This window comes from Xiphophorus hellerii, chromosome 21 (assembly GCF_003331165.1).
Source record: "Xiphophorus hellerii strain 12219 chromosome 21, Xiphophorus_hellerii-4.1, whole genome shotgun sequence".
Lineage (NCBI taxonomy): Eukaryota > Metazoa > Chordata > Actinopteri > Cyprinodontiformes > Poeciliidae > Xiphophorus > Xiphophorus hellerii.
The window spans coordinates 10,238,533-10,252,867 of NC_045692.1; the positions used below are offsets into that span (position 1 = coordinate 10,238,533).

General features: G+C 36.2%; 1 protein-coding gene across 4 annotated transcripts in view; it reads left to right on the plus strand.

Moving 5' to 3' along the window:
• zfhx4 (zinc finger homeobox 4) overlaps window positions 1-1,752 on the plus strand; it is a 98,121-nt gene extending 96,369 nt beyond the window's left edge. For all 4 annotated transcript variants that reach the window (XM_032550749.1, XM_032550748.1, XM_032550750.1 and 1 more), the window contains exon 12: window positions 1-1,752. This exon is cut by the window's left edge and continues 2,568 nt beyond it. The gene's annotated coding sequence lies outside the window, so the exon portion shown is untranslated.
• The last annotated feature ends 12,583 nt before the right edge of the window (window positions 1,753-14,335 follow it).

A 14,335-nucleotide genomic window follows, 5' to 3' on the forward strand; every position in this document is an offset into this window, starting at 1 on the left:
GCATATTGGTCCATATTTGTTACAGGATTAATGCCTAACAATCTAGAGACCTATTTAACAATTGGTGCATCAAAGAAAGCAGTACTGTATACTTGAAACTGTTAAGGTACAAGTTGGTCACAATGTTAAAAAACAAAAAAGGTATAATAATTTGCTCTACGTTGGCAAACATGCTGCTTTAAGAGGGGGGACAACAGCATTTTTTGTTTAATATTAACATTTTTTTACGTATGTGCAAGATTCAAAACAGTGTTAAACCTAGCCACTTAGTGCTTAGGTTAACGTCCTCCCATGATCTACTACAGTTGAAGTCAACATTGACTTTCCACATTTAGTAACATTTGAAAATTTCAAAGTATTACCATACAACATTTGCTGCTACTGTGTAATCTTAATTTGCTTGCCATAAAGTCTTTCAACTTTCAACCAAAACTGATCCATTGATTGCTTTAGTTTTTTGTTTGTTTGTTTTGTTTGTTTTTTTTATTATTCTGTGGAACTAAGAATGTGAAAGCTGTCAAAGGGTGTTCAATTTTTTACGAATCACTTTCTAGTTTGGTAACCAGTGTGATTCATTCCAAAGTAACAGAAGGCTACTTGTATGAAAGAAAAAGGCTTGTGAACAAAGAAAGCTAAGCTGTTGTACATATTCGTAGTTGGCTGTGCATGGTACAAATTTATTAATATGAAGAAATGCAAAAATGTATTGCTTTTGGTATTTCCTATTCTGAAATGAGCAAGTAGCATGTAATGCAACTGTTTGACAGGTTAAATCAAATCATGCTTAGTTATTGTTTCAAACAATGAAATCAAGTAACATTTCCTCCTATGTTTTATATTTGTAAAGGTGTTTTTTTCAAAGTTTTAAGCAAGACATCAGTTTTTAATTTTCTGTGTGAGCTTTTCAAATGTCATTATTTAGATTTTTAGTATTTTACATTTACTTTATTCCTGAAGACACTTTTCGATTGTGTTTCATGTGAGACATCCTGGCCTCCCAAGGTGCAATTCTGCCATTGTACAAACATAAACGACTGTCCTGATTCCAAAGGCTTTCACAACTCTGGCTTTTTGCCTTTCCCCACGTTGTGGCTCAGCATTATAAGACTGAACTGTCAGCTAGCATCATGTGCTAAGATGCTAGCATCAGACAGGACACTTCCCACATGAAGGACTGGTAAAAGCTACGAAACCAACAAAAAGGATGGTCTAACAATATAACTGTACATATATATTGCAACTGCACAGCAGCCAAAAAGAAAAAAAAAAAAAAAACTTTTTTTTTTTTTTTTAAATGGATGGATTGTGTCATGTTTATGGGGACAGCCTTCAAAAGGTTGAAATTGGAATTGCTCTTCTGGATGTCAAAGGGATTTTCATGGCGCAATCATATCCTACACAATATGTACTCTACAACATCTGGGTTACATAGGAAATGCACCCTGAGGTTTTAATAAGAAGAAGCCCCTATGGCTAAAACTTTAAATAAACTAAACCAAAAATGTTATTGATGTTTTATATATAGAGAGTAGTCGCATTAGTTTTTGTTACTGTACTGTTTGAGGTCTCAACTGTACCGTATCACGGTAATAACATGGTTTTGAAACCTTTTTTTTTATTTTGTCACAGACCTGTTGTCATAGTTGAAATGACGTTTATTGTAGATGGTATTTGAACAACTTCTGGAAATAGTTCATCAAGTATGTTTGTTGCTCATTGTTGTGATACATTAAAAACTGTATCTGCAAACCAGTTATGTCTCCCTATATACTTATTTCAGCAAAACAGATGTTTCAGCCATCGACTCTCTTTCATGACATTTCATTGGACTAGATCTATAAAAATTATTTGATATTTTATTTATTTGGCTGTTTTGTGCTGTTTCTGCTAATTATCTGTCAAATATGCATAACTGATGATTTTTATAGGGATATATTTAGGGTTTTGAATATGAAAAGTACCTAAGATGTTTGCTAAGTTTTTGCATATTTAATGAATCTCTTTTAACTTCATTCACATTTAATGCTTCTCATTTCTTTTGTATGGTTTCAAGAGCACTTGAATATTACAGGCAAATTTTTGGTTTTATAGCAATCTAGGTATCTGCTCACTGGTGAGATAAAGCATATTTATGTTAATTAAACTATTTTAATTTTGTATTTTTATGACTGGATCTAAATAATTTGGAACAAATATTTTCCCTTTCGGCTAAATTACCTCTTGCAAATCAAAGTTTCTTTTTTAATCAAATATTTGTCTTGCATAGATTGAACCCTATTTAACTTGTTACATGACTTTTTATGTTTACATAAGTCACGTGTCATTGTGAAGTCACTTATCCTATTGTGAGGCACTTTCTTAATCTCAGTGATATACTATATAATTCTTGAATGATATTTCTCACCAAAACATTCCTAAAATGGACTCGAAGTGTCAGCCAGTGAGTGTTTCCAAAAAAATGTTTAAGACCTTAATAAATCTGGAGAACTGCAAATGAAAATCAATTAAAAATGTGTAGGATAGTCCTGCTCTAAGAACATATGCTAAAATAAAGGAGAGCTCAAGGTTATACAGCATAGTTCTACAAGCTGGCTTGTTTTAAGGGGAGTTTTGAGTGTAAAGATGTTCGAAGTAAACCAAGCTAAAGATTTATTGATGTTACAAACAAGAGGACCTGTTGGTAATTAGTGTTTCAGACTGAAAATCCAATGGAAGGCAATTTTATTTCATTATGAGAGCAAAACATTACACTGTCTTTAAACGCCAAGATTTGTTTGTACCAGTTGCAATGAAAAGGAAAATGCACTCTTTACTGTACGGTAAGTCTGAACAGTGCAGTATTAGTGCTTAAAAAACATAATTCAGAAACTGCATGAATACATTTAAGGCATTTAGAATGGCAACCTTATGTGTTGTGTGTGTGTTCCTTTTTATTTTCACTGATTTCCTCATTTTATTCAGATTATCTGCAAGGGATTGTCTGTCAGCTTTTTTCAGTTTTGCTTCTCCACTTCTGCATATTGTCATGCTGCATTATCAGATTTTGGCCAATCTTTAGTCATAAAACAGAACAAGCTCAAATCATCAGTCTTTGGTCACTGTGGTTAATGGTTAGCAGTTCATGTACAGTATTTGAAGTAAACTGAAATGTGGTCTATCAGAGGATTTATCATTTAGTCATATCACGATGTATAAAACGCTATAATTGAGAGGGTGTACTTTCAACTTTATAGGATTTTAATTTTATGTTACTTTTTCAATTTAGTTGTTCAATGTGCCTAAGTGTTCTTCAGCTTTTGTTTAGCCATTCCATATATGTTTGCCATGCCAACATAGTAAGGGACTCACTATCAACCATTATTCACAATTATCTAACAGTTGCTTCCTTTCTCTGGGCTAGACATAAGCAGATGCTATGGATTTTTGCTTGCAAGCTGGATCTGATCAGCTCCTGACTCCACATAGTAGAGAGAAAAAAAATCCACCATGATTAATGGCAGTCATAGATTAACAGATGTACAGCCACAGCAGACAGCATCGAGCATTTTTCATTACTTGAAATTGGTGAAAGAACATAATATTTTTACCCTAGATTTCCTATTTGATAGATCGATGGACAGCTATATGAGAAATTGTTTCATGTCCCAACTTTATATCGCTTTTAGAATTCTATTAGGAGGCAAAATGGATGCTGGTGTCAGACAAGAGGGTGACTTTTTAGATGTGAGGTCAACAGAGGCTGTCACATTAAAAATTGCACCTCAGGAAAACCTTAACACAATATATCACACCCTGCCAGCGAGACGTGTCCGCCACCGGTGTCAGGGTCACGGAGAAAGCCGACATTCACAAGTTGTTAAATCCACCTAATGAAATTTCACAAGGGCAACAAAAATAAAAAGGGAGGATGAGGATCTTTTCACTCGGGAGGCGTGGTGGATCTTATTGGGCCTGAAAGCTTTGGTGTGTGGCAGCGATGAAAATTCAAAAACACATAAAAAGCCTCAGAAATGGCATTTTTCTCCCCTCTTCTGTATTCACCTTTTGCCCTTGACGAATGTGCTTGAAACACAGGGTGCAACTGTTCTGCTGAATGGCCCTTTCCTGTTGCTCTCCCCTAAAATGTGGGCAGTTGCCAGGTTAGCCCACCCCTCTTTCATATTATGGGATTGAATTGCGATTGACCTTTGTGGAGAACAATTGCTGAAGGCTTTTCATTTTTCTGCCCTTCTCAGCGCCTAGAAGAAGGACCTCTTTACACTCTATTTTTCCTGTGGTCTGGCAGGATTTTGAGCACTATCTGTTTTGTGTTTTTGTACACAAAATAGCATAATTTTGTCATATTAAAACTAAAGAAATAAAGAAAATGAAACTTTCTAATAGAGCTTTCAGAAGTTGACATATGTACTGCAGTGTGGGCTACAAAAAAAAAAGACTGAATAAGTAAGAGTATTTCATAATTTGGGCACAGCATTGCTAGAGAGGCCACTGCAGTGAGCGATCTTGCCCTGAATACACGATAAAAGGTTTACTGTAAATTCTAAATGGCGAATTTTTGCTACCCATACATCACTTATGACCATTAGATTCCACCCTCTCACTACAGCGCAGCTTCCTGGGAGCAGCTTTCCAGATGATACAGTACAGAAGCTGCAGTGGAGGCATATTTGGCTTTGAATAGCCTGCAGCCAATGGATTTTCTCTGGATAATACAATGTTTGGGACGGAGAGGCAGGGATTAGTCCAGACGGATACATCCACCACCATCACTCCTCCCCCCCACCTTTCACACACACACACAAATGCCCAATCTAATTAGACTGGAATCAGTTTAAGATGAAAGCAAGCCCTAGCATCACCGCACTAAATACTGGAATTAGTATTCCCCGCATGGGAATTTAATGATGGAGACCGAAAATCCAATCACATTCACTCTCAGTTTAGCCCCTCATGCATTGGGTCTGGACAATGACGACATGAAAAACAACAACAATGATTTGTTTATCAATAGATATTGACCAACATCACATCTGAGGCCACTCATGTATTGGCATAACCATGTTGTCATCATATAACAAGGATAAACAGTTAATAATCAGATGTTCAGACAGTCTGTTTCAAATGAACTCCACTGTGACATTTTGACTTCTGCTGGGATCATAACAGAGTCAGATGCTGATAAATGAAAATGGAGAATGTTTCAGGGTGCGTATGTTGTCTTGTGTGCTTGTTTAATAAAATGTCTGAAGTGTTAAATTAAGACAGTAGAATCCAAATTACTATTGGATGTGAAACTATGCTCAGGAACAATGTCTGTTTTGTACTTCAGCTTCACAAAAAAAAAGAAAAAATCTCATACATATCACATCTCATATCAGTCATTTTTCATAGATTAATTATACACAGAGTGCTGTAGTTTCTGTTTTTAATTTTGTTGATTTCAATCATTGTAGCTTACGGCTAATGAAAAACCCCAAATACAGTTTCCCGGAAATTTATTATAGTTTATTCAAACAATAAAAAATGAAATGCTAAGGGAAGGCTGCTGACTTGAAAGTTGTTAATCAGAGAGTCATTAATACCCTTCACAAGGGGTTATTAAGGTTCTTACTAAAGAAGCCGGTTGTGCCCAGAATGTTGTAACCAAACATAAATGGTTCTGCGGAAAGAAAACGACAATGAGAAAAAGTGGTATGCCAGTAACTGAGGAAAATGGTGCATTTTTTGCACTTGAAGGTCAGATTTTCCAAGTTCCCAGTTCCCAGGAAAATAACAAACAACCCCTGAAGTCAGATTGGGAAATTCAAGATTCACTGAGCAACACAGAGCTTTGCATGCAATGTGGCTGTGGTCATTTAGAATGAAGTTGCTGGTCTAATGTCTTATTTAACCAGTTATACATAAACTGCTGTAAAATATCTACTTGTGAATATGCTTCTTTTGTTTCAGTATATAACATTTGGGAAAAAAATTGTATTTATAGTAGTTGGCACCAAAACCAAAAGGAACTTTTAATGCTTTTCCAATTGGAACTAGAATGTGCTCAATTTGGGTGTGAAGTCATGCCAGGCACTAAGCATAACAGTAGTCTTGATAGGATTATGAATAAATATATAAGGCATTGTCAAGATAAGCAGCTGAATGTCCCAATTAAAGTAGCTAGGGATTCCTTACTGCTTCAGGAGATCTACAGGTGGATTGCCTCCATGCCATGTTGCACTGATGCAAGAATTCACACAGAAAGAGTCCAAAATAACCATTTACTGTAGCATAGTACATTTGCATACTTTTCAGTTTACTGACATTAACTCTTGTAATTTCTTTAATTCATTTTATGTAATATTATTATTTTTGATTAACAGAAATTGGTTCTTTCACTTTCCTTTACAGAAATGACTTGACAACTTGAAACATATTACTCTGTGTTCACTGAATATATACAATAATAGAATGCGGTTACTGGAATAAGTTCACTTTTCATTGATAACTACTTCAGTGCATTTACTGCCTTTTAGAAGCATTTCCCATATTAAACAGTCTTTTGATATTAAAACTTTGGTGGCTACATTTGGAAGCTGTCAAACAGCTGCAGAGTATAAAGCATTAGGTAGCAGCTATTATTTTACAAACTTTGAATGCAGATTTGCTTCTAAAATAGAGCAACTATTTACATGCTACATGCTCACCATCTCTTGAATTTGCCCTTGTTTTTTTTTTTTTGTTTTTTTTTTCACAGCTAAGTATATGAAGCCAAGGGAACTCTATATTAAAACCACTAAAATGCGAGCCATACTTCAGCGTCAGGTTGGTGATTAACGGCATAGACTGGAAATAACTCCTGCACCTGGGTTCCATCAAGCACACAATATTCCCTACACCTGCGATTCATCCTATTCCACCTGAGAAATCAGGAAGCCATTGTCCCCCGTGCACAAATACTCAACATGAAATCTTATTATTTATTGCTAGCTCTATTGGGGGAGTATGCACCTAAACAGAATGTGTTTTTTTTTCTGGTAAACAGATGTAAAGCAACTTTTCAGCCTCTCTTTTTTGTGATTCTGCAAAACTTTGTTGTGTTAACCCATAGGGGGGGATTTGAGTGTGTTCTTGTTTTTATTGTGTTGTTGGTAGCACTGGGCCGGTGGGAAGAGTGCAACGATATCCTTTAGCGGTGAAAGTATATATCATCAGCTTCTTTCATGATTCTAGTCACATGTTGACAAAAGCCACACACAAAACTAACATCTAAAAAACAGCAGTCTAATCTATTCTCTATAACTTTGCTTTGGCCTTTCTGTCTTTAATGTTTACTGTTGCAATACCTCATTTCTAAAGTACAAAAGGAAAGAAAGAACATGAAGAAAATGGAGAGGGCAGGAGTATACTTGCCTTATTATTGCGGATAAAGGATGCGATCACTGCTGGCATTTCCAGAAGATACAAAAGCCAACTAACACGTATTTTAAAGTGAAAGAGAAGGAGGAGGAGGTGTAAGGAGGTGGGGGGGAAATAGGCCCAAGAGAAAAAGAGAAGGAACCACATACAGACAAGCCAACAGGTTGACAGGGACTGACTGGCAGGGACAGGAAAAAATAGGAAAAAAGAAAGCAAGAAGAGCCACTGATACAGACAACGAGATGAGCAAGTGATAAAAGTAATGTGAGAGTGAGAGGAGCAGAAAAGAGGAAAGGAGGGGCAACCTGAGAGAAATCAAACATGGGCTCTGCGTAACTGAGGTGCGTTGGCAAACGAGCATGTTATGGCAGCCCGCTGGGACTTCCCCAGCAGATCGTGCTGCTTCCCAATCTGTTCTGAGGAGCGGCACAGCCCCACATGGGGACGTGTGAAGGCGTCAAGATGGGATTGCTTAAGACAGATGAAACAAGGTGTTTTTGATGCCATCTAGAGCGGACAAAAGCCTGATTTCCTGTTTTGCCTGTGACACAAAGGGTGCTGTGTAGTTTGCTGAACAGTTCAAGGCTTTTTGTTGTCAGGGCTGTAAATAACTAAACACAAGAGAGGAGAAGTTATGAAGAGCTGGATCCACATGCCAAACACTGAAAAAATGTGTGACACATTCTCCTTTTTCTGCCGTTTACAATGCTTAACACCTGTGACAAACACACTGTTAGTCTTTTCTTTTTTTTTTCCTTCAGAGTAAAATCAACCAACATCTTGAAAGTTTTGGCCCCTGATTAACTCTAGACATTGGCTTGTATGAATTCCTCATTGGACAATTAAAGCAAAATACTACAGTCACAATATTTATATGAAGGTTTAAAACATTTATATATAAGTATAGTTAATGTTTTCAAGCTATGATCATTCTTTTTTTTTAAATCACATATATTTTTTTATTGTATTCTGCACAACTTCAGGCAAGCAGATGAATGATATCCTGAGAACCCTGCATAGGTTTTGTTACCCTTTATAAGGAGGACCTTCAAAATGCATTTAATAGATGAACATGCTTGGATAGAAATTACAGATCAACAAAAAAGTCATTTAAATGGATTGGTACCAGTTTATGTTTTGAAGATGTTCTTTATGTTCATTAGCTTTGCCTTCGTTACCACCCATCCCCGTGAATCACCAGAGTATTATTCTGGGTCAAACATTTGTTTGAACTCTTTGCTTCAGGAATGTCCCATATGTCTGATCTTTGTTATATTTAATAAGTCATCTCTGGTTGGGAATCTCCCAACCCATTGTTATTACTTACAGAATTAATAACTGGGCTTATTAGTTTTTCTATACAAGTTTTATACCTCAGAGGGGGAAGTCCATCAAATCTGATGGAATTACTTCAGAATCCATGTTGTTGGAATCAGCTGAAATTCTCTTGTCTAGCTTAGCGTTTACTAAATCCAACCTGAACCCTCTTTGTGTCAATCCCCACCTATTGGGCAGAAAATGAGCCTCTGGCTGTTTGCTTTACGCAGGAAAATAGGATGAATATCTGTTACAGTTAAAAATAGTTTTCAGGTGATTACTTCCTAGAATATCATACTTTATTTTTTTCTGGGAATTCATAATTTAATTTAAAAACAAAGGAAAGTAGGCTCAGTTGGGGAGCAAATTGCAACATTTGTGATATTTCCAGCTGGCGTGGTTTGCTTTCACACTACACAGTGTCGAACGAACCGAACCCTTAGAGCAATCAATTTACCTCCTCACCTGTGTTGGTGGTGAACCAAGAACCACTGAAGGAAATAACACGAAAACCTGTGTAAGACAACTTCCTTGTTCACAAAAATTAAACAAAAATGAAGTGGCGTCAGATTTCAATGATTGTTGGATTTCTACACAAGCTATTTCTCCCACTGGCACTAGACACTTGCGTTTGTTTTGGTTGTGTTTACTCAATTGCACTGTGCTATAGTCCACTTCGTGCTTTTGAAGCAGTTTATCATTAATTTGGCATTTACATATGCATTTGAAGAACATCAGAGTCCACTTCAACGGAATGGAAACCTAGGATTTTAGGCAGACCAGAGTTCACCTTTTTGTTCGATTTCATATTCGTACCTCCCCAAACAAACCAAACTTTCTAGTCAAACAAACTAGGGTTTGATAAAAGCAGACAAAACAGGGCTGGTTTGAATGCACCCGTAAGAACCTACCTGATTGTTCACCTTTTAATAACTAAATTACAGAAAGGCTGTGTCATTTTGCAAATTCAAAACTGTTACTTTCAAAAACCTTAATATACCAGTATACTGGTATATTATACTGATTCCAGTAACCAGTCTATGCCCACTTTTAACAGCAGCGTCTTCAAAACACATTCACTGAAAAACAGCAAAATAACAGATTCTCGAGTAAAACTTGAAATAACACTCTAGATTTGAAAAGTTGCTGATGCCAGGTTTTAAAAAGCCACGCTGAGTCAATGGGGAAATAAGAAAGCAATGGAGGAGGGAATGAGCAAAGTTTAGAGGGTTATGGGATATCACTCACTTTTTTGATCATGTGTACACATGTATAGGGTCGCTGACGAAAATCATGCTTTGAGCAGTGGAAGAGCAGGTAAAGTGAGACTTTGCATTCCCCAGATTATTCACAGGCACCACTCTAAATCAAAATATTCCACAGCTTTGGTGTTCAGAGGGTGGGCAACGTTTTATCAGGTTTACCATAACGCTAATAAGGAAGTATTTTAAGATACATGGTAAGAATCTAAAGAGAAACTGAATCCCTATGTCTCTAATGACAAAATTTAACCGCATTTTTTAATATTAACCCCTTAAAAGATGTTCAATGAGGTGTTCAATCAGGTTCCAGAGGGGGCCAATGCCACCCTGGACACTCTTCCTGGTCCACCACTGTTATCATACAGAATGGGCTTAATCTCACAAAGAAATAAATAAAAGAGAAAGAAAGAAACAAGCATACCTTTGCATTTATAGAATCGTCAACAAATGCATGAGGAAATGCGTTTACATCAAATTGGCTCAGATGCTAGCGGATTATTAGAGTCCTCTTTGTAAATCAACTCAGCTTCTTGGCAGGAGCATTTGTAACAAAAAGCTTTTTTAATGTCTAAATGAAAATTTTAATGAGACCCTGTGTTGCTTTTCCTTTTGAGTCTTTAAGAGCTCTCTAAATCATTAAAACTTGCTCTTTCTTTGATTTCAAGGTCATTTGAAAAAATAAGGCAGCTTTAAGTGGCCCTCGGACCAAAAGTGGCCTATATGCCAAAGACCGCAAATGAATGTAGCCTAATGCTTTTTAATTTGCATTCATCTTTAAAAACATAGATGAGGCATCTCCAACTTATAATAGGCTGAGATGGCAGTTGGAGGCCTTCTAGTCATTAGCGGCAATGCTCTCTTCTAAAATGAAGGCCTTTCTCATCTTGTTTCAACTTGGTCCCATTATTTCAAAGATGCATTAGCCTGTTGTCCATTTCTTGTTTAGCATCATGCAGTACTTCAGTCTAACTACCTCTTTGTGTGCCCACATGCTGCATGTTCAAATTGGACTCACCTCCTTGTATGCCTTGCAACATGCAGCAGCATTTTTCTGGAAGCGTATGCATAAAACAAAAAAAAGGAAAAAAAAAAGAAACACGCCTGAAACGGGGACCTTTAGGACGAGATGACATGCATTGTTTGTTTAATCATGTGCTATGAGAGGATTCTCTGTAATTATGTTGTCATCCGTCTGCTCTATCTGCGTAACGCTGGGCTGCTGCAGCCTTCCACGAGTCCACACTTCCAGCTTTAACAAAGCAGGGCGAGAAGTTTATTTGAATTTTTTTTTTTTTTCTTTAAAAAAACATTTAGAGGGTGAAGCTGTGTCATTTAAAAAAAAATTCATCCCATATTAGAGGCCCAATGTTTCACCTTCCAGAGCACATAAAGTCACGGTGACAAAAAGGTGCATTTACAGTTTTACTGAATTGATGAGATGGCAAATATAATTATGTTATACTGAAATCAGCCAACAGGGTCATTCTTATTTTATCGTTTTTTTTTAGTTTTTTTTTTTTTCCATCACCATTGCACTTCCTCAGTGTTTTGCATGTTTCTGTCTTTGCTCGGTGGATTTCTTTTTGTTCAGTTTTCTTTATCTGCCTTGATTCCCTTCATGGGTGTGTCCTCTCATTCTGTGACGATAGGTAGTGCGCGTCGGAGGAAAACGGAACATCTCCAGTGAAATTGGTTTTCGTGGAGAAACTGATGGATCACTCTGTGTTCCTGACGAGAGACTGTAGGGGGTTGTTTATGCCACACGGACAAATACACCCCTACACACCCCTACACACACACACACACGTGCACGCCCACATATATGCAAGGGTGAGAGGACAAGGAGATTGTTTATGCTGAAGCAGAGTGAATTTTTATGAGCTGTAGATTGCTGTTTATGGGAAAATACACTTTTAAGCTGCGAGAGATGTAATCTAGATTGTAGCATGACCAACAATGAATTATGGTTTTGGAGCCAACAGCTGCAACAGCATTCCTCTCAACCTCCATTTTCTCAGCAGACAAAATTACCGAGAGGCACTAACGCAAAGATTAGCAGCGAAACGTTACCACTTATAAATAACACAAATAAAAAATAAAAATAAAAAAACGCTGATGACTTCATTCATCGTTTAAACCAGACAAATTCATGTACACACTTTAATCAGAAACCTACAAAAAAGTACTGATATATTATTAATTTGCACTCAAACTCCAAGCATTTAGCAGAAATCCAGAGAACAAAAATGGCTGGTTTAGCTGGTTATGACCTTTCCTTCATTTAACTTTAAAAATTACAAGTCAGTCTAATATGTGCTTTATTTTTATAAAACAATTTGCTTGACTACAATAGTCATATTCGTCTAGACCACATAGGAATATTTAATTAATTTTAAAATGCGTTTCATTTTAAAAGTACCTTTTGAAAATAACATTTAAGCAGGTATTAAAGGTAGTTTCCATGAAGCCCACATTTCTGTAATATATATTTTTTATTTTATTTTATCGACACCTGAGATTATATTTTAATCTTCGGTGTCATATTTCCATTAGCTTTAAATGACAAATCATCATAATTAACATAAATAACGGCTGTGGGTGATTAATCAATAAAATGTAATAAATATGAAATAAATCAACTTTTCAAAAATATAATAATTTACCGAATAGGAAAGTTCTTGTCATATCATTGACATGAGCTACATGATGATTTTGAGTTCAGTTTACATTTGAAATAAAAAGAAGCTGGTGAAAAACTGAGACTTTGGCTTACTTTGATCTTTTGTGTGATGTTAGTTCAGTTCTGATCGCCATTTTTTTGTCTACGAGATTACATCCTTCAAGACAGAAACACTGTCAGGGATTACATAGAAAAACCACAGAGACAAGGTCATTAAAAATAATCTTGTTTTTCACATAAAGACTAAAAAACTATCAGAAATTTTAAGCTCAAGCCAATAAAGCAGGTCAACAACACATACGTCACCTCAGGCCTTAACACAGGGATTTCAAAAATAACTTAACTATTAAGTGTGACCGAAGGAAAAGTTGATCAGTGACGGATCAGGGCACTAAAAAATACACAACCAGAAACCCTGACACCGATAAAACAAACTTTGATTGGAATTGTGCTAAATAGTGGCCTAAAATGTCTTGACTAGCTGATCAAAGTGGAAGAAATAAAAACTGAATAAACTATCAATTGCTATGCAATTTTATAAGGTGTGATGCAGACTAAGATAAGTTAGGACAACTGGTAATACAAAGGAAAAATACATTAATCTGCTCTGTATTATGAAATAATTCAATTACAGCTGGGTTAAGAAATAAAGTTAAAATGGTGAATATTTTCTAAAGTCAAAACATATACATATCCCTATAAAATTTTTAATTTACAAGTTTGTTTCTGACAGGAAATGAGACAGTTATTGCTTAAAATATAAGAGAACATAAAAAGGAACATCAGCTTAGATTTTTTTAGGTTTTAAATAACTGTTTTTGAATAGCTTGTCTTTATTGTCATTGCGGCAATCAATCTCTCATAATTGCATGCCTTTACGTTTTCTCATGATTTATCATTGGTAATGTGTTCCAAGTCTTTGAGGTCAGAAAGTCTTCTCTCCATCACCGTAATTTTTGGCTCCCTTCACAGATTCTATTTCAGATTCTAGTCAGTACTTTGGCTAGGCCACTCCATCGCATTAATATTACATCCAGTCAGAAGAAAGTCAATTCAAGTCCAGTTTATTTGTATGGAACATTTTAGCAACCAGGCCATTTCAAAGTGCTTTACATTAAAAAGAACAAAAAACACAACACAACAAAAAATTACGTTGAGAATGTAATATAGCAAAGAAGCAACAAATATTACATTTTCTCAAATGTCATCACCAAAATCATCATCATCATCAAGAATTAATATAATCAAATATTAGGATGAAGAGTACAATTAATAAATATTCCAGTTGTTATTATTCAAAGGCTATTTAAACCTAAATCTGCTCACATGTATGAATTATTTTGAGTTCAATTGTATTTATAAAAATACGGTCAGGAAAAGAAGGTATACAACAACTGTTAAATGTCATGCTTTGACTTCGGGTTAGGGTTAGAGTTATGCAAATGCAGAGACAAGGATTGCAAGACTGTGGCGAATAAAGAACTCAGGCGATGGGAATGGACTGTGTGCGTCCACCACAAAGGATCAGACAACAGACCAACTGATCCACAGAGTTCTGTTGTCTCCTTCATTCACACACCTGTGTAGTGGATGAGTAAATGAACAGATGAGAAACAACTGTGGAGCAAGATGAAACTAAGGCACAGAGGGGAAATATTGAGCAAACCAGGAGACAGAC